General features: G+C 32.4%; 1 long non-coding RNA gene across 1 annotated transcript; it reads left to right on the forward strand.

Moving 5' to 3' along the window:
• Nucleotides 1-27,692, forward strand: LOC128192205 (uncharacterized). Its single transcript, XR_008244518.1, has 4 exons — nt 1-142; nt 22,223-22,339; nt 22,988-23,043; nt 27,644-27,692. It is a non-coding gene; the product is annotated as an uncharacterized LOC128192205 (long non-coding RNA).

Below are 27,692 nucleotides of genomic sequence, written 5' to 3' on the forward strand. Positions count from 1 at the left end.
CAGAGCTACACAGCCCGATGCATGTGCATTCGACTTAGCCCAAACTTTGCGAGATGGAGTGCTTATATGTTACCTTCTAAACAACTTATCACCTAATTCAGTGGACCCGAAAGATTTCAGTCAGGGACCTCAGCTGTCACAGGTTAGAAAGGCTTCTGTTTATTTTCATTTTTCTCTTCTATTATGTAGAGTAGAATGAAGACGATTACGTCCTAGTTACCAACGGTAGTACTCATCACACATGTAACAGGAACATATCTTACATCCTCATTTCGTCAGTCGAATTTCGGATGCATAGATAATGTTTTAAAAAGATGTATAAAGTCTACCATATTGTTTAAAAATACTTGATGAATGATGAAAAGGCTATACAATAAATATAATTTAACGTCTTGGATTTTAAACTAATGAGTTTTTACAAGTTTTAAAAATTATAAATTTTCATGCTAACATTAAACAAACAAAACAGTCACTCAATTATTTATTGTTATGCCAATCAAAATACGTTTAAAATTTTTCAATGAGATGAAGCATGTTGCAAGAATTAAGGTATTTTATTAAAATAGATTGTTGTGATCGTAAAGCTTGGAGATCAGGCAACTACTATAAACATATTACATTTGGCTGTGTATTCTATTTAGTGTTTTTAGCGGTAAAAGGCGTCCGCTCAATCAAGTACATCGCCAAATGTAAAATATATAAGTAGATAAATAGCTATGTGCAGAAATGCGCTAAATCAAATCCACGCCAACTTGTTGAAAAATCATATTCCGCCAAATACGTACACGCTATAAACCACAATTAGGGATTTTTAAAGTCATAATTAAGAAAAAGTCGATTCATATATTTTATTTGAAAAGCAACGGATTACATTAAGGTTTTTTCAAATTATGCCATTCAACTAGTTTTAAGCAAAATTGAATTTTAAAAAACCTACATCACTTACTGTTTTTTACTTTAAACTTAAAATTGAATCTAATTGTAGGTGTGCAATAAAAATGTTCGTCGAGAAAATACATTAAGGTGGTATGGGACATCTCAAATTGTAACGTACTTCCTATCGATATAAACAATGAAATCAGGTATTATTTTATAAAAGTTTTCTTTTCACAATTTTGTTACCCAACAGCGTAGCGCAATGGGTAAGATCGTTAACTACTTAAGTCACAAGTTTGAATTCCGATGAACCGTACGCGTTTACAATCTTTACCCTTCTATTAATTTTTGAAACTTGTTTTGTCAAATATTGTAAAATTTGAAAATTCTTAACCGGTGGAATTTTTTAAAATTATTTACTAGATGATAACCCACTCAAGCGTGGGAATTAACACTTTACACAATATTATAATATAATGGTCAATATGTTGAACCATATTTTTTTTTCATTTTTGTATACACTTTGTCCATTTTTTTCTTTTCTTTATCCTTTAAAATTGAAATAAAAAACAAACTGCATTGTTAGATATTAAGAAGAGCGGACAGGGATGAAGAATCTTTACTGAAATGAATAATATACACATATACATGTTCGTGGCTTTCATCCGGTTTGTTGCAGCTCACTTGAAAGACAAACTTTTTTATTCTACATGTATTTATTTCAAACCAGTGAATAGATATTTACAGTGTAGTGTATCTCTCTCTAAATTTGGTTCTTTAGGTCAATTGTAGTGTGTGAGTGTGTGTTGTGTGTGTGTGGGTGGGGGGGGGGATCCCAATTATACACTTTCCCGATTTATGCATGCATCATTTATCCAACTTCCCGAGAAGTTACGATTGACATTATATAGACGTACATTGTAGAATACAATTATCTGGTTATTAATATTAAGGTCTTTAACCAATCTGTCGTGGTATGTAAATGTATGAAATTAAAACACGTTAGGTTATGCATTATTATCCATTTGCATGCATATTATAATCCAAAGTTGTCAGATTCAAAGTTGCTTGTCAAAAAAATGGTTGACTCGCCCTACACTTTTCGCCATGATGTCAATTAGTCAATCCGTTTCTAGGCACCCCATTCTGGAAAGTTTTTTTTTCCATTAATACTGAAATCGTATTAATAGGTCCGTTTTATTTATTAACCTTTTTTTGTATTAATCGAAGTCCGATCCAAGGTATCTGCCCGAGATGCATGATAAACTCGACCTACACTTTTCGTTAATTAGTCATTCTGGTTCTTGGTTACCCCGTTCTGGAAAGTTATATATCATTCTCTCACCACAGGTCGTGCTTCGTAAGCGAATGGGTATCAAAACTAAAATTGCCCACTAAAGAAACGAATTGACTTATTTTTATTTATTCAACATTTGTCAAATTTTAACTTTTATATATTCTCTAAATAGGCTCACAGTAAATATATTCACTCTATACGTAATCATTCAATATTACTTCGTTGCAAGTGTATATTTTGATCGAGACTATCCCTGACCTGGATCTGGCAAAGCGTGTCCACCACCTTACTCTCATTTTTTGCTATTTCGGGCTTGTTTATCGAAAATGAAAGTAGGTTTTTAATTAATTTCACAAAAATAACTTATCAATTAAATTCAATTATACCTTATGGACATCATCTCACATGTGTTGAACTACCAAAGGTGTAAGCAAGTATGCTGGTTCAGGCATTTTGTAGTTTATTTGCAAAATTCCTTAATTTGTAAGTAACAGTGCGACATTTAAGTCCGGACATGACAAAGTCCGGGCTTTTAGCTACCATTTCCGTTGGACATAGCTTACTTTTGTTTATATATCTTGGTGGGACATTTTACTTTGATCCTATCATGTCAGCATGAATGTACACATTGCTCTAGTTTTCTTGTAATTGTCTCTCAAATATCAAAATCCCATGGGATTTTGGTGGGATTTTTCATCCCATCTCAAACCCCACCAAAATCCCATGGGAGAAAAAGTATTGTGGGATAAATTGTCCCATGTGGGAGAAAAAATCCCATCATTCATAAAAGATGGGATTAATTCTCCCATATAGGACAAAAAATCCCACATAATAAAGAAAATAGGATATATCCCATGATTTTTCACATAGGATAAATTTTCCCATATATCACAGATATCTTTCTCATAATAAATTATTTTCTTTTGTTATTTCACCTTAATTTGCACATAACATTAAACTCTGTCTCATGGCAATTGATTGGATCAACAACTGTACAGACATTTCATATTTTCATCTGATATTAATCTTTTAAAGACATGTGAGATTGTATTGTGTTGATTTTTCAAAATACTGTAGGTGCATGTTTGCTATAAAATGCAGATTCTAATCCTAAATAAATAGTTATTTGGTTCTTCATTTTTAATCCATCTAATTAGACTTTCTTGTTATCTATTTCTTAGGAACTGTCTTCCCACAAATGTTTATTTAAAAATAAAATTTGGTGTTATGACTAGTCATAACACCAAATTTTATTTTTAAATAAACATTTGTGGGAAGACAGAACTAATAATTTCATTACATAATATGTTTTACGGTGCGACCGTTGGGGCGAGCACAGCATGTGATCAAACAATGAATTATAATAAATTAATAAAATAAAATTAACAACGTGAAATTTGAATGCCAAAAAATAAAACATACCTATTTTTCAGTAAATTTTCATTATTCATAGTTTATAAGATTTGTTATAATTTATTTATTTATATGTAGAACAATAGTTTAATCTCAGATACAATGTTGTTAAATAATAAAGATTTTAATATATAAATATTCATTGCACTGCATCTCCTCTTTTAAAGTGATTGTGATTATGATTGATTGATTGATTTCCCCATTTTTTGCAGTAGACATTTTTTCTTAAACTTACATATAAAACTTGACTCATCATAGAGCTCCCCCCATGCTAAAATTTTTTTCATTTTTGTCAATTTATACATAGAAAATCGATTTACCATGGATTTGCCCCTCCACTTAAAAAAAAATAATTAATGTTTAATTTTATTTTTAATTTACGCTTAAAAATATTTGCTTATCATGTTAAAAGAACATGGTGTTGTCCGCCCCCCCCCCCCTCCCCCCGCATGTAATAAATGGAAGTGAAAATAAAGAAACCATTGAACTGCTAAAGAGCTGAAGGATTAGAATTTTCATGATTTATTTTTCTTTTTGCTTGCAAAGATTTTTTGGATGAGGCTACCATCCACCCACCCACCCCCTTTAAAAAAAGGCGCAGCTACGTATAACGTTACGTTTAAGGAAATTACCGTAATTATAGGCCTAGTGAATAAAATATTTGTGAGCATTCATCCAAATTAGTGCAATTTACAACTATTTCCTGTATCTGAAGAAATGTCCTTATTCGTCAGCTGTTCTTTATCTTAGCCTTTGCAAGATTTTAAGAGGATTTTGGTCATTTCAGCAGATTTACAATAACTTCAATTAGAGTAATTTCCCCTTATCAGTGCTTATTGTGACGTCAAAGCTGACGTTGGTTAAGTGTCGTCTTACTCTTTAAAACTCCCCTGAGAAATAAAAGTTAGCGAAGTATACTGTTTTATTTACTTAAAAAGCATGATGTTCTTAAAATTACACATCTTATAAGCTTTTCAAAGGTTTTACTTTGATTCTCGGGAGAACGTGATGTTGGAACGTGAGGTTGGAAACCATTGGTACTATGAATTGTGGGTCAAAATTTACTGACTCCGAAAAAATATATCGGATCAATGTGTAAACGTTTGTGACGTCACACGATTATTTTTGATTGAAAGTGTACTGAGGTGAACTTTAGAGGTAACATTGACTGTATGTCGCTTACATCGTTATTGTTTTTACTGTCTAAATTTGTCTTGCTGATTCTCGTGAGAGTGTGAAGTGATAAAAATTGCCATGATTACAGGGAACTACTGGGACGATTAAAACGATGCATTACTGGTCCGATTTACTGACGCCAAAAAAATCCGTTGAATGAATGTGCAACTAGTCCGAATTTTCTATTCACACACGCCTTGCCGGTAGAGCTCGCTTCGCGCCGGCGCTGCGCGCCGGCGAGCTGCGCTCGCTATTATTTAGCTCTTTCTGGTAATTACCATAGGCGCTTCCCACCTAAAATCAGTGTATTAAAAATCCATCCGAAAAGAGATGAAGATTTCGCACAATGATGTATAGATAGTGAGCGTCTAACAGGTGCAGTTCTTTACCTCAGCAGATAAGATTTGAATGACCATTGTAAATGTTGCTGTGCAGTACTAATGCAACGCTAAAAAAATACCTTATGCAGATTGTAAACAACGAAATGTTTACCCAATGATGACGTTTTTTTTCATATCTAATGCTCATAAACTTCTCATATTTCTCATGTACTCATTTCTCAATGTTCCCAGTTTCCATCTTGGAGTGTAATAATTATGTTGAATTGCGAACCCGATTGTTAAATACACCCCCCCCCCCCTTTTAAAAGAATTCGGAATACTAGGACAATCTCATATCATGTTTCATGGAGTCAGGTGCACAGAACAAGAACCACATCGTCAATAACGGCGATTGTCTACGCCGCATTGTTACCCATTGTACGGATTTTTTTTAATAAAAGAAGAAGTAAAATATAACCTTTGAAAAAAAATGTTTTATATTGAGTTCAAAATCATGCTTAAATAACTGTATCAAGTTTTGTAGTTTGATTAAGTCATTATAGTGAGACTGTTTGGGGTTTTTTTTCAATGTGATTGTTGTTGTTTTGATACATGTAAGAAGGTAACAAGACTTCAAACTGTCGCTAAGTTTAATAAATTTCACAAACGCTATTTCTATTGGTTGGTTGCACCGAGCTCAGCTTGAGCGAGTTTCTGTACTTGTGTACATTACCTGCATACGTGTAAGTAACAGTATATCAAATAAGTGTATTTTAAAAATACATGCACATACATAGTACAGAAGATCAAAGGTGGCAATGTTGCATACATCAACCCGTTAATTGCCAGACTGTCACCTTGATTAAAATTCTTATCCCTCGGCGGTTCGTTTTATATATACATGTAATTATATCCCCGACTGTTTAAGACTTGTTACCTGTAATTAAATCCGAGATGTACGGTTCTAGGATAACACAAAAGTGAAATTACGATAATGGAATTTTATTTTACACTTATTTACATCCTTTGTCAAGATATGTTAAAGTTTCTTTCAGTTTTAATAATGATTCGGTGTTAGTATAACAATTTAATTTAAGCTATTTGGAGTTAAATTGCTGACTATAGCGCTCGGAAGAAAGGTGTTCTTTATTGGACAAGAAATTAAGACCAGGGACGTAATTACTTCCGAAATTATTACTTCATTATTACTTGATTGCATTTTTTAAACAAGGTTTAAATTGCTGAATTGTGAGTTTTGAGGGGTCAGAGGTCATCGAGCCGGTAAGTCGTTGTTGTTTTGGGCTCCGGTGAAAACTTAAAAAAACAAGTCTTAAAACTCTATAAGAGAACTGTAACTCTGCATATGCATATGTCTTGTGAAGGAGGACCCAACTCTGTTGAAACTATTGAATTTATTTAGGTTGTAAGAACTATATATGCTATCAAAAATTTTCTACACAAGTACATATATCTATTTGTGTGTGTGTCCGTGAGATCAACTCACCCCACGTCTTGTTTGTGCCGTATTGAATAGTGTAGTGGTCAGCGATCCGTGGTCTCGAAACCTGTGTCCTGAAACTTATGTAGACTTATGTCTGATTGTACAAATGCAATTTATCACAAACTAGCATTAAAGTGAATTACTATAACTGAACAATGTCTGAAATGAAAACGTCAAAACTTCTTGAGGAAAGTCACTCAATCATATATGGTCAGCCAACAGTAAATATTCAGGGTGATGTGACTTTGGAATCTATTCATACCCTCCTACTCCAAATGAACACAAAACTTACGAGCATTGAATTAAAAAACGATAATCTAGAAAATCGTTTGAACACAATTGAGGGAGAAAGGACTATGTGCGGTATGGTCAAATATCTGCCCCCGATTTCAACCAATTTTTAAATAGTATCGTATAAAAATGAAATCTTCACAAATCATTGTAAAGAGGATGCCTATAACTTTAATAATGATTTTAGTCATCATTGCTCACTCCCTATTTATCTATGACGTCACCTAAATGACCTAATTCCCGCAAATTTGCAAACAAATGAAGATATTCTCATTTTTGCTCTATATTTTGCATTCGGAAGTATAGAGCGCAGGTCTGCTCAAGTGCGATTTTAACATATATTTTTCTTCAGATAGTTATACATATTATACTAAAAAATGGTACTTGAGCAAGCCTGCGCTCGATGTTTCCCAGTCAAATAACCATCGGAAAACACCCATATTTTGCTACAAATCATCAATTTATCAAAATAATGCAATATTCATGACGTCATTTCTACATTATGACGTCACTGTGGTGATAACCTTTTAGAACTTTATTTCCAATATGATTTTAACTATCTTTCACCTAATTTTAAAGCTCTTTCTAAAACTTTGATTTTGGGGGGCAAAAATTGCATAAAACCGCACTTAGTCCTTTTGTCTTTAAGAGAAATTCGGGGCTCTATTGACGCAATGGAATCCCGCGCAAAGAAGCTAGATAATGATGTAAAAAGTGTGAAATCCGAATTCAAAAACCTAGAAACCAATGTGAGCTCCTTAGGAGAAGTGTTCGATTCAGTTAAGGAAACGGCAGAAGCAAATAGAACCGTAATAAACAACAACAGGAAAAGCTTAGAACAATACAGACAAGAACAACAACTTTCCGAAAATATTATGGCTGATAAAATGAAAAGAATGGAAGACGCTAATGAAAAGCTACAAAACTCAGTGACGGATCTCAAGGCGCGGTCCATGAGGGATAACCTCGTGTTCTCAGGAATCCCGGAACAAAGAGGGGAAGACACCGAGGCCCTGCTACAGGACTTCCTCCAGAAAAAATACAAGCTCGAGTACGAAATCTCTTTTGAACGTGTTCACAGAATGGGCAGATGGAACGAATTTAATGAACACCCACGAAATATTGTGGCCAAATTTACATATTACAAGGATAGGGAGTTCATCCGAACACATGCGGCACAGAAGCTGAAAGGATCAAATGTCTGGGTGAATGAACAATATCCCCCGGAAATTGAAGAGAGGAGAAAAAAACTCTACCCTGTCATGCGTCAGGCCAAGAAAGAGAAAAAACGCGCAAAGCTGGTCCGCGATGTCCTGTACATTGAGGGAGAGATTTACACTCCACCTATGGAATCCGCCCGTCAAACTGCATCTACGCGACAGACTGGACCAAGCCATGCGAGTCAACAGACACCCCGAAGTGACCGACAGCCAAACAAAAGACAACGCCAAGGATCAACTCCTTCTGGTAAATAGGGACCCGCGGGAGAACGGACTGCGACGAGTGATCTTAAGTTTCTTTCCTCAAACGTATGTGGTGTTAAAAATAAGTTAAATTATCAAGAATTCACAGACTTTATCACGAATTATGATGTGGTAGGTTTCACTGAAACCAAAACCGACGACTGTGATAATATTCAAATACCAGGATATGTAACCTTCATGAAAAACAGACGTAAACTTACAAATACCCGCTCTGGTGGAATCATCTTGGCGGTCAGGGATAACATTGTTAAGTATATAAAAATGATTAACACAGACTGTAAATATGTGTTTTGGTTTAAATTAGACAAAATGTTACTGAACTCCACTGACGACTTATTATGCGGCGTTGTTTACATACCGCCTGAAGGTAGTAGATATGCATCACCCGACTGTTTTATAGAAATAGAACAAGAGTTAATTAATATTACAAATGAATCTAAATGTTTTTGTCTTATGGGCGACTTTAATGCCAGAGTTGGTCATTTGAATGATTTCTTTATTTCTGATGATTTTCTAGCGCATCTAAATGGATGTACAGATATTTTTCAACCCGATATTGTTGAACGGGCATTGGTCTTTGAAAGCTATAATATACCGCTTAAGAGAATTGTTCAAGATACCATTGTGAATAATTATGGATATAAGTTAATTGAATTTTGTAAAAATAATGAAGTCTACATTGTTAACGGCCGATTTGGCAGCGATAAAAATATAGGCGGGACAACTTGTAAAAACAGTAGTACTGTGGACTATGTTCTAGCTACTACGAATGTATTTAGAATTTTACAGAACTTTGATGTCACTGATTTTTGCAATTTTTATTCAGATGTACACAATCCTATATCGTTTTCTTTTTCATATTGTAATAAGGAACCAACCCACAGTTGTATAGGTGAAAATCACCCAAGTGTAAAATTATGGTGTCCAGGTAAAGCGGACGACTTTTGTAACAATATCGATAGATCAGCTGTAATATCTATTGATATCAAATTACACGATTTGTCAATGCTTGGCGAGAACATTAGCCGAAGCCATATTACAAATATTACCAGAGAATTATGTGACGTTTTTTCCGGAGCAGCTAGAATAACATTTGGCTTAAAATATAATAAAAACTTTTCGTCGGATAATACAAATACAATGAACAAGAAACCATGGTTCAATGGAGAATGTAGAGCAGCAAGGAAGAACTTTCATTTGGCTAAACGTATTCATAAAAAATGTCAGTCATCTGAAAACAAAGACAACCTTAAAGAAATGAGTAAAAAATACAAGCACACAATAGATAAATGCATCAAAGGTTACAAAACGGATTTAATTAGAAAACTTAAGAACTTGCGCTCTACAAACTCCAAGGAATATTGGAAAATCTTAAATACATCAAAATCATCGAATAAGTGTGCTGTTGATATTAATAATATGTTTGATTACTTAAGAGGTATTAATGATTGTGAAAATGACGATGAACCCAATATAGAATATAGTGATTTTTTATCGAATGCTGAAATCGAAATGTCTGATGCTATTCTTAACAGTACCATAGGAGATGAAGAAATATTAGAAGCCGTAAAGAAACTCAAAAATAATAAAGCCGCTGGGTATGATGAGGTGCTTAATGAACACATTTCGGCAACAGTTTCTTTATTTCTACCTTTATATAACAAGTTGTTTAATATTATTTTTGACAATGGTTTTATTCCTGATGAATGGCTTGTAGGTATTGTGAAACCCATATATAAAAACAAAGGCGACCCAACACATCCTGAGAACTATAGACCGATTACATTATTAAGTTGCCTAGGAAAACTTTTTACTTGTATATTAAGCAATAGATTAGAGATATATGCATCAGAGATTGACGTTATCAGCGAAAGCCAGGCAGGTTTTAGAAAAAACTATTCAACTCTAGACCATATAATAACACTACAGTTTTTATCCCATACTCTTATGTCCATGAAGAAAAAACTTTTTTGTGCTTTTGTTGATTTTAAACAGGCATTCGACACTGTCTGGAGAAATGGTCTTTGGAGTAAGTTAATCAAAAATGGAATAAATGGGAAATGTTTTAATTATATCAAAAACATGTACATGGAAGTTAAGTCAAAAATTAGTATGAATGGCTTATCTTCCGAATTTTTCAGCTGTAATGTTGGAGTACGCCAAGGTGAAAATTTGTCGCCATTTTTATTTTCGTTATATATTAATGACTTAGAAAAGTTCATGATTGATAAAAATATAATTGGGTTACAGAGTGTTACCAAACCTTTAGAGGATGAACTGTTTATGTATTTTAAACTATGTATTCTTTTTTATGCTGACGACACTGTAATTCTTGCTGAAACGCCTGATGATTTACAAAATGCTCTGAACGAGTTTCATTTATACTGTGAGCAATGGAAGTTAACGGTTAATATAAATAAGACAAAAATATTGGTATTTTCTAAAGGTCCAATGATAAAAAGGGAATTTTACTTTAGAAATGAAATAATTGAAAATGTGAAAGAGTTTAAATACCTTGGAATTGTTTTTTCACGTTCAGGGTCTTTCAGAAAAGCAAAAACACATCTCTGTGAACAGGCACAGAAGGCTATGTATGGGGTCATTAGGAAAATAAGGCAATTTAATTTACCTGTCGAGTGTCAGTTAGACCTTTTCGATAAAGTAGTAATGCCGGTATTATTATACGGATGTGAAGTATGGGGCTTTGAAAATATAGAAACTATAGAACGTATTCATTTGAAATTTTTGAAACATATACTGAATTTAAAAAGCTGTACCCCATCATACATGGTTTATGGAGAAACCGGAAGGTTTCCGTTATCTGTTAATATATATACTAGAATGGTTTCATACTGGGCAAAATTGTTCACCGGGCCAGAAAATAAAATTGTTCATATACTTTACAAATACTTATTGAATCAATATAATAATGACTTTTCTAAAAACCCATGGATTGATTGTATACATTCTATTTTTAATAAGTGTGGTTTTTCAAACATTTGGAATGAACAATGTACTGTAAATGTTAATTGGATTACAAATGCTGTCAAGCAAAGGCTTAAAGACCAGTTTGTGCAGAAATGGTCGGCTGATATTGCAAATTCTTCAAAAGGTCATATATATAGAACTTTCAAATTTATTTTTGGATATGAAAAATATTTGAGTATTCTGCCATCAAAACTTCGAAAAATTCTTGTTAAATTCCGTACGTCGAATCACCGACTTCCTGTAGAAACTGGTAGATGGTTAGGCATTCCTCTTAATGAAAGATGTTGCACATTATGTAATAAAAATCAAATAGCCGATGAAATGCACTCTATATTAGAATGTAATGCTCTTTCATGTATTAGACAAAAATACTTGGAACCTAGATTTTGTGTAAGACCAAACACTTTAAAATTTTGTGAGTTATTGTCTACTTTAAAACTTAAAAAACTCAAAAAACTCTGTTTATTTATAAATGAAATTTTTGAATCAGTCTGTCCTCCTTGAACATTTGTACTTTTTTCTCATATTTTTTTTTCTCTCTAATTTGTACTGTACATGTACCTCTGACTCTATACATACATTTGTAAATATTTATATATATATATATGTGTACCTCATGTACCGTCATGTTGACGGTTTGAGTGAAAATAAATTGAATTTGAATTTTGTCATTTTTTAAATGATAAGATAAGTAACAATTAAGGCATATTTTGAACATTAGTTTCTTTTTGATAGTCTCATGCATGATTCTTTAACCACTGATTGACGGACTATACCCGTGTATTAGCTAATGAATGCTTATTTTACACAGTCTAATTTAATTTATGTTTTAGCTGATAATAATTGAGTAGCTAATTATACACAAATCAATTTACCAGTCTAGAGGTGTGAAACCTCCTCTTTGTTCTCCAGACTCGTGTACCATGTGTATACATACCCCAGACACACACGTGTCTGGAGCAGTAGCTTCGTTAGTTTACCGGTGACATCGTCTCGGGTCATTCGTGTGTGAAGGGAGATTATGTAATCAGCAACTGAATAATGAACATCAATCTGTCCATGCAAGCATTTAAGATATCGTAATCATCGGTAAAAAAGGCGACGAGAATATCCAAAATCCCTAAAAAGAAACTTGATTGTGCCAAAATAATTACGGATACAAATTTCTAAATCTACAATACTTAAAATGACTAGATACGTCAAAACATCAGAGCTCTATCAATTTTTTGTAATTTTTTACTGCAAAATGGTATTTATTTTGTAAAGCTTTTTAAGGTAATTCCCTTCCTGTTGATCTCGTAACCTCTTTTCCGCATGTTGAATAAGCAAATTAATCAAATAATGTTAAATATGTCGCCTTAACTATAATTATATTATGTAAGTAGAACAAATAATTTTCAATAATATCAAACTGATAGCATTCATGCCGTAAATACTCCATTTCATAGATCTTTATTTGTGATGCTGAATTAGTAAATATATTATTCACCAATTCCTATATATTTGCTGTTTGTATTTTTTGTATTCATGTCGTTTTGTATGTACATGTATATCGAGAAGGTCATTGTGTACACATCACAAGTCAATCACAAGTCAGTGGATTTTGTCTAGATTTTTGTTTTCTCTCATCTTGATTAGCTAGTATTATAAAGTATTAATTATGATGAAATTTTGGGGAAAAATCAGCGCCGCGAACGTGATTTGATCCCACGCTAGTACAATAGTGCTACTTACACCGCCCTCCGCGCAGCCACTGCGCCACTCCCGCTTTTGTTGCAATGGGTTTTATTTTTAATATAAGGTAAGTCTATCTTATTAAAAAGGAAATAAACTGAAATTCGAAGCTAAATATGATTTCTTTCGTTTGAGGGACGAATTAGACAGAAATCAATTTCTACTTGGTATAATAATGAATTAATTATCCGGATATATAAGGTTTTCATTCGAATACCTGTTTGTGTCACCTGGTTCTTAAGAACCGGTTTATTAGCAAGGCTATATAAAGAATTGCTCAGGTGTTAAATACCAGTTTAGGACGACACGTACAGCGGAAAGTTTAAATTTTCAGAATTGTTTTATTAAAATAAATTAATCATGTGATCCAACTTTATGCCATAATTATGTATGTATATTTAATATGCCAAATATTAAATAGCTGCAGCGTGTCGTTGCTAATTCCACACAATGTGTTGTTATTTACTAGTATCATAGTATTCAGCTTTCATTTGGAAAGTAATGAATGGATTTAAAGGAGAATTTTTTCTTCGGAATAATATATTCTTAAAAATATAGAGTATTTCACCCCTTGTTATGATTCTTTATTCAAAACTTGAATAATTACATTTCGATGTTTTATAGTACATGTACTACCAGGGACATTTATGTATATATATGTATCACCGGTGCTATGGACACGGAATGCACCGATCCAGCTTTTATTCCTTAGGGAGGGGGGGTGGGTGGGTTCGGAGTGACAATTTAGTTTGCCAGGGGGTCAGAGGCATATTTTCGATATTTCTTTATGTATATTTAAATTTTCAAGGGGGTCCGTCCTGTCAATGATACGCGTTTTGTCACTGCCGGTTTAGATTTACATTTGATACTCAGCTTAGCATTAGCTTTGAAATTCATGATCATTTATACGTTCTAATTAGAAACCAATGATATTTTTTCATTATAGCCGAAGCACTTGTTCATGTCTTGAAAATGATGCTCAAAATCACGCATGTATTGCATTTAACTTGGATTTACACGAAATAATTTAATTGAATGATCAGCCCAAGTTTGTGGGATCCCGTTTAATACAGGTTAAGAAGCCCGATAAATAACAGTGTTTTAAAACTTACGCACACTTGTATTGATTGGCAAAATGTGAATATAATAATCTTCGTTTCGGGATAGCATTGTAACGGGATTAGCAAAACCAGGCACGTTGGTGTCTCAATGGCAAAACAACTACCATTTACTTAAAATGATATATGTCGCATTGATCCACGTAAATATCTTATGCCAAAAGCTATCTGATTAATTAATTAAATAATTCATTAATATTGCTAGTAACGATTAAAGTTAACAAAATTGGTTAATAATGTTTACATTCACGTAATAAAAACTGTGTTTGTTTCGTGGAGACGGAAGACCTTAATGATAAGACAGTGTTCGGTGAAAACTTTCTCGCTTCTGAACTTCCAGTAAAAAAAAAATAAGAACCTTAAAAATGGATGAAAAACACTCCAAAATTAATCTAAAGATTCACAATTCACTCCTTGTATGTGCCAAATTTCCATTTTATCATGCAACTTGATAAACTGGTTCACAGTTTCCAAAACTCGGAAGTGGAGTGAAGAAAAACGAGGGGAATAATTTTGTTATCATGAGCAGTAAGTACATGTTTGTTCTTATTTATTTTCTTCACCCAATTTTAGCCCCAAGCGAGTTCACCTGTGTCACGTGTTTCTGTTCAATCTGGTTTCTGCTCGCACGTGTCTTACACGTGTATATCTCCATTCTTTGTAGAACAATAGGTGCTAATTAATATACACAGACTGACACCTGTAGATACTGCCATGTAAATTGGTAGATGCTTTAGGACAATAGGATAGTTATTAGGTATACACAGAATGTGTCTCCTTGGTCAGTTGACTTATCTATAAGGAATTCATAATGAACAAAACAAAGACTTTTGATGCTACATGTAAAGCTTATTTGTAATTGACATCAACACAATATTTAAAAGTTATTAAAAAGATATTATAAATGAAATGAATGTGCAAGTAATAAAATGTTGAAAAAGTATATTATCATATATAGTCAATGTAATACAAATCATTGCATTAAATTCCTAAAACTATATGCATTGATCTAAATTGATAACGTTTAAATACAGTTTTGTTACTATACTTGTATTGTTTTCATTTTAAGGAAATATTTATAAGTAATATGTACAGAACCATATTTTAATTTTGTCATTAGTACAATTGGCAACATTTTAAAAAACATTATATAGTCTGGCATCATGTCTATTATAGACTGTGCACTGTTGTATTCTCTCATGGGGGGGGGGGGGGGGGGGGGGGGGGTGAAGACTTTTGTTAGGAACCGTTTCTATTGTTATAGTCAAATTATTTTACTACTCCTATTACAAAGTAAACTCATATATCAACTTAGGAGTGAAGACTCTTGTCAGGAACCGTTTCTATTGTTATAGTCAAATTATTTTACTACTCCTATTACAAAGTAAACTCATATATCAACTTATATTCTTCGAATAATATTAATTATACATGTGTATAAAATTTTTCTTTTTCTTTTTAAAATAAAAGTTTTCTTCTGAGACTGTAATCTAAGTTCATTTCAGAAGAAATTGGAATGTGTCCTCTACATGTATTTCATCTACAGAGTTTTCATGTGCACTCAGTCTAGACAAGTTCACCCTGAAATGGTGCAGTCTCTATTTTCAGGGGTAGTACCCCACATCGAAACTGTGCTATTGTTGATCTAGCTAACAATATGTTTAGGAATGTTCATTGAGATGTATAATTTTCTAGGCAAGAATTTTCCTTTGATAGTTTTTATGTTCTTAATTTAGGAGTATTTAATGGGGGTATCCATTTGCCATCTTAGTTCATGTTCTAACTGCTGTTTACTGATATGAGTTAATATATACATGAAGTACATGGGGGCATATATCCATAGGCTGCAAGTATATCTACATCATCTAGAATAGACATTGTGGTTTTATGAATAGTCCTTGTTACACTACTACATGTACATTTTAATAAGTGTATTGTCAAACAACAATATTCATGTACATGATATACCATATGACTGCCCAGAAAGACAACAACTTCAGTAAATAATGAGTAACATAAATACAAGGCTTTTAGTTACTAAAACATCTTGTCAATGAATAGAAGAAGTCGATCAGAAATAATTAAGTACTACATGTAGGTAACTGCAAGTTAAAAATCAGAATTAATCCTTTAAAACCTATGGCCAAAAATTTTCAGAGAATCGAGAGAAAGAAAACAAACCCGGTGTATATAATCATGTTCATATTAATTAACTTTGAAACAAACCGAAATCATTCATTAGGGGAGAGAGAGAGAGTTGTTGAACATTAGGGTTCACTGGTTAAAAATACATTTATGTATTCAGAGCTTTATGTAAGCTCATTGAGCAGAGTATTAGGACTAATATTCTATGTCTGTCTGTCGGTATGAATGAATGAGGTGATGGGTTTATAAATGTAGGAATGAATGTGTTCATGTATATGCTAAACAACAAGTTAATTTATCATCATATGACAAAAGTCAAGCTTATTATTTATTATCCAATTATCCTTTGTTTTGTATACAAATATGTCAATAACATATCACTCGGTAAACTGGTAAATTATACTACATACTATATTATACTATATTCTATGATTATTTTATAACACCACTTCTTGACTTTTTATTTTGGAGAGGGTTTATATAGGCTTTGCCTGTTGCCTAATCCATTTGATTACTCAATAAAATATGCTTAAATTAGAGTATTAGGAAAAATTTAATATGAAACATAACTATTGAATAAACATTAAGTGTTTATAGTATAACCTCACAATATCCATAAAAGTACCACTGAGACCAACATAATACAACTGCATAATAAATAAATTATTTAAGAAATTAATGGGTTCCAGCTTCTGATCCGCCATTCAGTAGATATTTTAAAACAATCTTGACTAATAAATGTCAGTCATATAATAATGATTCCAATATAAGTCGATCAGATGAGCAAATCTAATGTTTTGAGGCTGTATGATCGAGCTATAACTTTTGAGAACCTTAAATTTATCACTATTATGGGACCCAGTTCATTTAACAGGCATGGGACAATTACTTTTTCATAAAGGAAAAGCATGGGACAAAAACTTCCTTAGGTACCCGTGGGATGAACACTTCTTTAAAAATGAGTTACAATTCTCAACTCAAGAGGAACAATTAATATCTTTAAACATATTTCATTTTAAAAAAAATAATAATTTAGGAGGGAGTTACTCTCATTATTATCCAAAACTGTGTGACTTGCTCTCTTTAACTTACACTAAAATTCTATGAAAAGATGAAATTAGAAAGCTTATGCAATTCTGAGAAAAAATATGCATCATATTGCCAATTCCATTGAGGTCTAAGAAAAATATAGCCATTTAAGTGAACCTACCATTTCCCCATTCCTCTATTTAACACAGATTTATGGGGCTCTCCTTTAGTAAAACATATTAACTTAATCTTTTAGACATCAATTGTTGTTCAACCTCCTTGAATAAGAAACTTTATTCAGTACTACATACATCTACATAATATTACCATGATAAAAGCATCAAATCACTTAGAAATACTCTTGCATGTATTACACTCCCCCTATTTTGATTGTCATAAAAAGCATTTATAGTTTGAAATATTTTACCAAATATTATGAAATTTGTGGCAATTTTCTAGGGTAATTTCTTACACATATTTGAAATAATCATCACTGATGCTCAGAAATTGCTCTTTTTTTGGTAAATGGATGATTTGTAGCATTTTTATTCACAACTAGACATGCCATCCTGCATGTGTTTTTTTTTTTTCATGAAAATGGAAGTTTAACAACCATATTTAGTGAATATCTTATCTATTCTGGTTTCTAGTCTCCTTTTGATAAACCATATGCATGCTAAAACAGTAGGACCTGCAAGTATGATATGCCTACCTTTAATTTAAATAAAATTCAAACACACCAGGGTAGCTGGAGATGGATAAGAATTTCATGAAAAATGTTCAATTTTTACATGTATTTCTACATTTTTGACGCATATATACAATAAAAGGGTAAAAATATGTTGATTCTTGTTCGATTCAATAGAAGTACCATAAATATAGTAGCTAGATGTTATTTGAAGGTCAAGTGTACCTTTACATATCATACATGTATATGCGTAATAAAAGAAGAGAGATGATTTTTTAACTAATGTAAAAACATCTTAAATATCACTTTTGCACAGGATACATACACTTGGGTTTTTAAGGTTGATACTATGATAACTACATTTGTTTACATGTAATTACTACATTTGAAAGAGACATATTCTTATAAAAAAAAAAATGGGTATTTATAATTAGTCAGGTTTCTTAATGTTATAAAAATTTCATAAAACCAGAGAGCAACTTCACTGCAGATTTATAAATTTAATGATTAAATTGATAAAAACTGTTTTTATCGCTTATCTCAGTAATTAACTTAAGCCTATAAATTGTCATCAGGATAGGAAATTCCAACTTTCTGGGTAGGCCAAATTTTACTCAAGTGGTGGCCATTCTACACATGTAACCGAAGAGGGAGTATTTATGAACTCTCCTTCTGTATGCATATAAAAATAATTGTTTACATTGTACCTTTTGTAATAAAGTCTCCCAAAAGAAGTTTGGAGACATTGTTTTTGAAAGCGGTTTCTTCTTTTTCTTCTTTCTTGCCTTTGAACTTGTCCATCGCGTTTCTCAGAGATGGTTGAACAGAGTTGTACACAACTCAAGGATATGAAAGGCCTGCATACCCTGTTTTAAATTTTGAATTTATTGTTTTTAAATTGGGGTTGGGCAACCATAGTTTTGGGGGGTCAAATAGGGGTGGGGTCTAACATTGAATCCTTAGGGAAAAATTATACACTATATTGTAAATGGTTATAACTTGAAAACCGTTAAAGATATTGACATGGATTTTTCAAATGCTAAATATATTGAGTGTTAATTATGGTCAATACATGGTACATTATAGATATGATCTCTGGGGACTATATATATTCCCCAACCCCCAGGTTAATGGGAAATTACTTAATATTTGAAAAACCGTGACTCCTCACCCTTAAACCATAAATATTCTTGTTCCTTGTGTAATGGGGCATCATATGGTATATACCGGTAGGTTATGGCCATATGGGGGTGGTTCCGTCTACCCCTGACACAGGAAGTGCCCTAATTCAAATATCTCATTAAATTCCTATGAGATCCCCAACCCCAGACTACTTATATTCTTGTCATTTGTGTTAAGGGGCATCAAATGGTATGTAGGTTATGGGCCCTGGGGGTTTTCCTGACCCCCATTGAACAGGAAGTGCCCAAATATCTCAAAAATGGTTGAGATCCCCACCCCTAAACTAAATATATTCTTGTTCCTTGTGTCAAGGAGCATCATATAGTATATAGGTCATGGGCCCCAAGGGTGGTCATGACCCCCCTCCCCCCCCTTTGAACAGGAAGTGCCCAAATATCTTGAAAATAGTCGAGATCCCCGCCCATTAATCATATATTTTCTTGTTCCTTGGGTCATACCGGTTCACCTGATGTACAGTATCAAATCAAATCATATCAATCAATCAAAATTTTATACAAAAATGAGTCTCCTTGCAGCAGTGAAAAGTAAGAGTTTATGGGTTTACATAAACAGAAATATTTTCATTAATATTCAATAGAATTGGTAATTTTTGGTATTTATTTTCTCAGAATTTGTTAAATCTTATTGTTATAAGCTCTATTAAGTCATTTCAAGAAGAATATGTTATCGATAGTACATATAATTTAGCACATGTAATTCATTAGATGGATATAATGACATTATCTAATAAATTAATACATTGGTTTTTTGAATACTAGTATTGCTTTTACTAGACTATATGATCAGACAATTGAATCATAAGAGTTCGTGGGTTTACATAAACAGAAATACTTTTATTAATATTCAATAGAATTGGTAATTCTTGGTATTTATTTTCTCAGAATTTGTTACATCTTATTGTTATAAGCTCTATTAAGTCATTTCAAGAAGAATATGTTATTGATGGTACATATAATTTAGCACGTGTAATTCATTAGATGGATATAATGACATTATCAAATAAATTAATACATTGGTTGTTTGAATATTGCTTTTACTAGACTATATGATCAGACAATTGAATCATAAGTGTTTAGTTAACCCCAACATACAATCAATCAAGATGATATATTTAGAGGACTTTTTATCCTCTGGGATAAAATATCCCAACATGGTGATTCATAGGATTTTAAATCCTATAAAAGCCTTTTAGAGGATTATTTATCCTATAAACACCAATGATGGGAGAAAAAATCCCACGGGAGTTTATATCCCACAAAGATTTTTTTCTCCCATGGGATTTTAGTGGGGTTTGAGATGGGATGAAAAATCCCACCAAAATCCCATGGGATTTTGATATTTGAGAGACAATTACAAGAAAACTAGAGCAATGTGTACATTCATGCTGACATGATAGGATCAAAGGAAAATGTCCCACCAAGATATATAAACAAAAGTAAGCTATGTCCAATGGAAATGGTAGCTAAAAGCCCGGACTTTGTCATGTCCGGACTTAAATGTCGCACTGTTAAGTATAGATTTTTATCCACATTAATATTGACATGTGCCCCAAAACATCTTAAACAAGCATTCTGAGAGTATTGCATAAGCAATACACGTCCCCTACCGGTTTGTATTATTCTATGAAAGCTTCCAAGCACGCAACTATTTCAGAGCTATTGTAAACGAGATGTCATGCTTTAGATAAAAGAACAGAGGAAATTAAAACTATATAGTTATATAGAAATTAAGTAGGAAATAGGTAAAATAATACTTCTTATTTCATCTCCTGTAATTTCGCCAAGTCTATTCTGTATTCGCTGGTAAAAATTTGTGCAAACAATGCACTGTTATGCACACTATCATTTCTTACCGTCTTCTGTACCCCGAATCAAACCATACAGTTAAACAGCCCAACCCGACAACGAACCCGATTGTAATAATAATACAAAAAAACCCTGCCGATTAAATTTACAACACAATGCTTGACACTATTTTATAGAATTTATTTGTTTGTTAGAAATGATAAAAGGAATGGTACAGGAAAAGGAATGGAACAAGTAATGCACAATAATATTACTGCATGACTACATACTGACCTCGTTTATTCAGTTACACACCGAACCCGATAACGAACCCGAACATTAAAAAATTGGAATATAAAAAATTAATTTTCTCGAAAATATGTCAATCAGACGCTACAAAAGTGTAAACTTGATCTGTAGTTTGACATTTTGAAGCTGTTCAGCAAGTTTCATATTACTCCTCAAATGCATAAAGAAAAAAAGTGTGGAAAACTGAAGTGGCACAGACAGACGGACTGACTGACGGACGGACAGACAGACGGACGGACGGACGGACGGACTGACGGACGCAGAGGAAAGCTATAGTCCCCTCCGGTGAAACCGGTAGGGGACTAATAAAGATACAATAATTATCCTTAAGTCATTGTATAAATTTTATAATTATCAGACTTTTTAGATAAAAAAGCAGAAAATAACCTAATTTCTCGACATTATTATTTTCTTTTTGCAAATAATGCATGATCAAGAAGCGCATGCCTTGTTGAAATTATTTATTATAGGTGTGATAGAACCGGATAGCAACCTCTACTACCTCGTGTTAATCGTATCCTAATTTGTGGATGGAAAAACCATTTAAAACTTGCTCATGCTGTTAACTTGTAATTTTTGTGAATTAGTTCTCAATCAACTCCTCGTTTTCAAAAAGTGAATATGAAGTAGATATGCTTTGTAGGTTTACGGTGTTTTGCAAATTATTTATGCAATGCTTACTTAATTAGTCTAAGTGTTTCTAAAGTTTATTCTCTGATTATCTATATTGAACATTGGATGTATATTTAACTCGGTCCTTAATTTGTGTCTAGCTAGGACAATATATGTTAAAGTGAAGGTATATTAATTATTAGATTCTTGGAAATTTACAAAGTTTATACACATGAATCTTCCTTCTTTTTCAGTTTTTGTGCTTGAAGAATATTCGAACATTTCTTCAGTCATGCCAGTCAGTTTTTGGTTTGAGCACCTCAGATTTGTTTGACCCATTAGACTTATTTGAGGTCAGGGACTTCAGAAAGGTATGTCAAGCAAATACTATATTACGATGTTATGAGGCATATTTGATGAATATCTGCAGTTTATGAAGTAACTACTGTCTTGTAAAAAGAAATGAAAATTATTTGTACGGCTTTGGTTGTCATACAATCAGTTTAAGCATATATTTTACAACATACACCATAGCATATCATACATGTAGCATTTAAATCTCATATCATATCAATGAAATATCATACCATAGTATTGGAATCTCATACCATAACATTAGATTCTCATTCTTCATAGCATACCATAGCATATCATAGCATAGATACAACATAGTTTCAACTTGTTTTTTTTTTATATCCTTAAAATATGTATATTTACATTGAGGTTGGGAAAAAATTTTTTTTTGATCATTTTACTTCGAAATGTTTGTAACTCCTCTGTAAATGTGGAGGCAGTTTGTTCACATTTCATTGCATTGCATAGTAACCAAAGAATACCATATCATTTGGTCTTTTATATCCACTTCTCATCTTTGCATTTAATAAAAATCTCAAAACATATCATAAAGATCGCATACAAAAGCATAGCATAGAATTATAAAAATATACATAAATAGACTGTATTTTAAAGAAGTTTTCTGTTGTACAGCATTGTGGAATACAGAATGCATACATTTTCAGGTTTTGACTACTCTCTCCAAACTTTCAAACACATCAATTGCCAGAAGGAAGCACAGGTATTTACAAAGAATCAATTCATCGTTTTCCGAACATATTCACAGCTAAAATAGCTAAAATTAAATTTTGAAAGCATATTGGAAACCACATAAGAAGTAAAACCAAAAAATTGCAATTTACACACAGACTTTTGGCATCTGTGTATTTTATTACAGTTGATAGCTGACAAACATAACGATCCAGTTCAAGCACAGTTTTCTCAGATTGTAATAAACTCTCTTATGACAATTGAAATTCATTATACTGATGTTTGCTTTAGTGGCTTTAACGTACCATTCTCGCGATCATATGATCACGAATATTACAATTCTTTAGAATATTTAGCGAATTGAATAGCTACTTCAAACTGCTGGCAGACCTTGCAATAAAAGTGTATACAATACACGTTTTACATGATTACATTTTGGGCATGCAAGCAATAGTGTAGCACAGCTACTTTAGACTTAGCATTTTGCTGTAGGTGGCTTTGTTAGTTTTAAAATAAAAGTATTACAAAAACCGTCATTGATTTAATTATTTTATATTTGAATTAAATGATTTAGAATGGTACAAAACAAAGAAATTTATTTATTTTCTGATTTTATGACCCAAAACATGAGATACAAGAAACATTATGATGATACATATCCAAATACATCTACCGGTATATTGTCATTTTGAGTAAATATTTAAGAAATAAACAACGTTATTTAGTGAACATGGTGTTATGAATAGCAATTGCTCTGTTGGCATATTCCACGATGCGCGCTAGCGCGCATCATCGAAAATATGCCAGCAGAGCAGTTGCTGTAATTCATAACGCCATGTTCACTAAATACTCGTTGTTTATTACTTATATTTACATTTTAGCACTGGCAAATACCCTGTATTTGACATACCCTGACCTTGACTTTTAGCTATTGCATAAAAAAACCCATTTAAACTGTAATGTATCTTTTTAATTCACATTTGTTAACAGAATCAATTATAAATTATGTTATAACAGTAATTTCTTTATATAACATATGGAGTTGGAGAAAAACACATGATGTATCGTATAGTGGTTTAAATCTATAACGACATGGAAAAGTATATGGCGTCACAACTTTATGACGTCATAGTATACAGACAGCAATTGCGATAATAGAAAAATAATTGCACTTCCTCCGTATGGACTTACAGTGGGAAAGAACAATGGATATGCAAATATTACTATTTAATAGACAGTACGAAGTTCATAGGATAACGTTATACAGTAAACACCATATACTGCCAAGCTTTACAGTAAAATTTGTGTAGTCTTGGTAACTCTAGTGCATTAATTTTTTTAGTTTCATAAGAAAATATGTTTCCATTGGTTAAGTGTACACATTGTTTTGAAAAATATTATTGACAAATTTTATTCAACAAGGTTCGATTAAAAATTTACATGTAGATTGATAACTCTGTAGAAAAGCTAGAGTAAGGTAGTATTACATTAGATAATTTTCACTATAACTAATACAGTAAAACTCGTTTAGTACGAAGACGGATATAGCGAATTTTCGGATATAGCGAAGTTCTTATTTTAGTCCCCGGTAATATTCTTATCAAATCTTTGCAAAATTTTACGGTTATAACGAATTCTAATATTACGAATTAACGGATATAGCGAAATAACGAAATTTAACACTTTTATAATGAATTTCTTTACAAATTAAAAAAGTAGCACTACCATTTAACATAATAATTTGAATTTATTTTCATATAAAATTTCCAATTCACAATCTTAATATTAAAGGGGCATGGTCACATTTTTATTATTTACAATGCTTAAGAAACGCATTTCAGATGAACAAATAAAATTTGAGAGTCATTCGTAGAGATATAAGCAAGATACGGGGCTCCCAATTCTTTTTCATGTAAACAAGGCTTGTTACCTGTTTTTGTTTACATAGGTGCAATATACCAGTGAAAAAAATGTTTTCCAGCTTATTTTTGTATTTATTTTAAGCATAGATAAACAGTTTCTAACGTTAAACACATTCGTCTTAAGTTTAAAACTGGAATTTTTACTTCAATATTTAAAATGTAAACAAATTAACACTTTGTTTACATAGCGAAGAATTTCTAGCTCTGTAACTCGCTTATGATTCAAATGACACTCAAATTTCGGTTGCCTATTCAAAATAATAAAATCGGAAAAATAATTTTTGACCAAAATCGTGACAATGCCCCTTTAAAGGTATCAAAGTAGTGTATTTTTATTTTAAGCCTCAATTAGCAAAAATTATAATCTGGTGAAAGAAAACATGTATATAATGAATTCGCTATAGTTATTATTACGAATTCGTTGTACGGATATAACGAATTACGGATATAACGAAGTAAATTCATTGGTCCCTAGGAATTTGCTATAACCGAGTTTTACTGTAATAAAATAATTGAAAAAAAATTAAACAACATGTACATCAGAATGGCATAACGTAGCTGAATGGTTTTAAAGGGACCTAGAAACGATTCGAGATTAAAGTTTATTTTTTTATTTTTTTGCTTGAAATTGTTATGTTTGAAATTGTTTTTGTGTCTTTTGAATGGCTGACCAAAATTTGAAAGTTAGAAGCCAAGTTACAAGCGAAATTCAGAGATAAGAAATCGTTGTTATGTAAAGAAAGCTCGAGTCTTATATTCGTGTACAATTAATGCTCAGTACAGAAATAACCATTTCTTTGACATAATGACTAGGTGACAAAACATAAACTGATTCAACCTTGAACGTGTTCATAGATATAATCATCAACAAAAAAGCAACATTTGATCGAAACTTATACCAGTACCACGCATATGTAAACAATAACTTGTAGACTAATTGTTCTCGAACAATTAGAGGTCTTTCCACCTTAATATTTTTTGATTACTTGTTAAATTGCTCAATAGGGTATTCAAAATATAATTATACCTGTAATATATGTTGTACTAGAAAATGTGAAAACCACAAAGCCATAAATACTTTTAAAGAGATTTTTGTGTATTTCAAGTCATTGATTTAAGAATTTTCTGTTGTTTATCGTAAATATCTTTTAAATTACTTTACTGAATATTTTTTTTTCGATGTGCTTGCCAAGTGAATATTATTTACGCAAACATATAAATAGAAAACCTAACAATAAAAGAGCGTGTTCTAGAGGCTACTGTCTTTGTACAATATGAATGGGTTGACTGTAAAAACAATTTCCACTTGAATAACCACAGGACCTTGGTGTGATACCTGTCTGACCAAATTAAATACCTTATTATGCAATCCAACAAGCTATTGAAACCCTTATTAGAATTCTGTATTTCAAAAGAGATCTAAAAACTCATTGATTAACAGATTTCCAAATGATCTTGACCTTTGACCTTTTATGTCATTTTGTTCGGCCAAGGTAGTCGCTCCCATACCAAGTGGTCCGAGGTCTTTATGATAAATATTAAAATATTTGGAAGTGATTGTTTGGAAATGTAAATTCTTTCAGGTGCAATAACTGCTAAAAGGAGGACTCAGATCCTTTCGGTATGAATAGATTGAAAAACCCTCTAAGTGTACAGAAGACATTGGTAAAAGTTCAAAGATGTCCGAAGTTTCTATGACTAATAGTAAAAAAGTTTGGACTGATTTTATGGAAATGTAAATAGTTTCAGGGCCAATAACTGCTAGAAGGGGGTCTCAGATCCTTTTGGTATGATGGATTGTAGAACCCTCTAAGTGTACTGAAGACATTGGTAAAAGATCCAAGTCTCTATCGCTTATGGTTTCAGAGGGATACCGATTACAAGCATTTCGTACAATAGGGGCAATAACTCTGTAATTATTTAAAGGTAGGAGCCAAGGGGCTATATTTAAAAAATGTCTTAAGATGTCCTACTACATCTATGAAAAAGATTTCCTCTACCACCTAAACAAAAGAAATAAAAACTCAGTAATTAACAGATTTCCAAATGACCTTGACCTTTGACCTTTATGTCAAGAATACCAGAAGACATTGGTAAATGTTCCAAGTCTCTATCTCTTATGGTTTAAGAGGATAGCGATAACAAGCATTTCTTTCTCAAAGGATAATAACTCTGTAAGTTCTGGGAGTTTTTAGACACAGGGTCATTTGGTTCCATAATTTTTAATGACCAATTATATAAAGTATAAATTGTTTGGATAACCCTGATAACAAAAAAATCACCCCGAGCTAAATAGAAAAAACAAGAATAAAAAAACATAAAGAAATCAAAAGGTCTTTCACCTGAAAGGTGGAAAGACCTAACAAGGCTCGGGCTTTGATTACATAACAAAGAAGTTTGGTATCTTGTTTGTAACTCAATAAATGACTTTCAAATTTTGATGAATCATTATAAATACCTGTATTGACCATTCTAGATACTATACAAGTCCCTTTAAAAATGAAGTAAAAAAAATAAACGAAAAAGAAATTCAGTTTTGTGTTGAAGAATAAAAAAGCACCTTAACTGTCATAATTTACTGTTTACCGTTAAATAAGAATGAGAATGACATGAGAATGAAAATCGACGTGCATATGCTTTGCTAATGGACCGATGCTTCTAGATGTGTGTGTATGTGCTGGCTGTTGATCCTGCTTGATGCTTTTGTAGTGGTTTTCCTCCCGAGCGGACATCTCATCGGCCATCGTGGCAATACCAA

The sequence above is a fragment of the Crassostrea angulata genome, chromosome 7 (assembly GCF_025612915.1).
Source record: "Crassostrea angulata isolate pt1a10 chromosome 7, ASM2561291v2, whole genome shotgun sequence".
Classification (NCBI taxonomy): domain Eukaryota; kingdom Metazoa; phylum Mollusca; class Bivalvia; order Ostreida; family Ostreidae; genus Magallana; species Magallana angulata.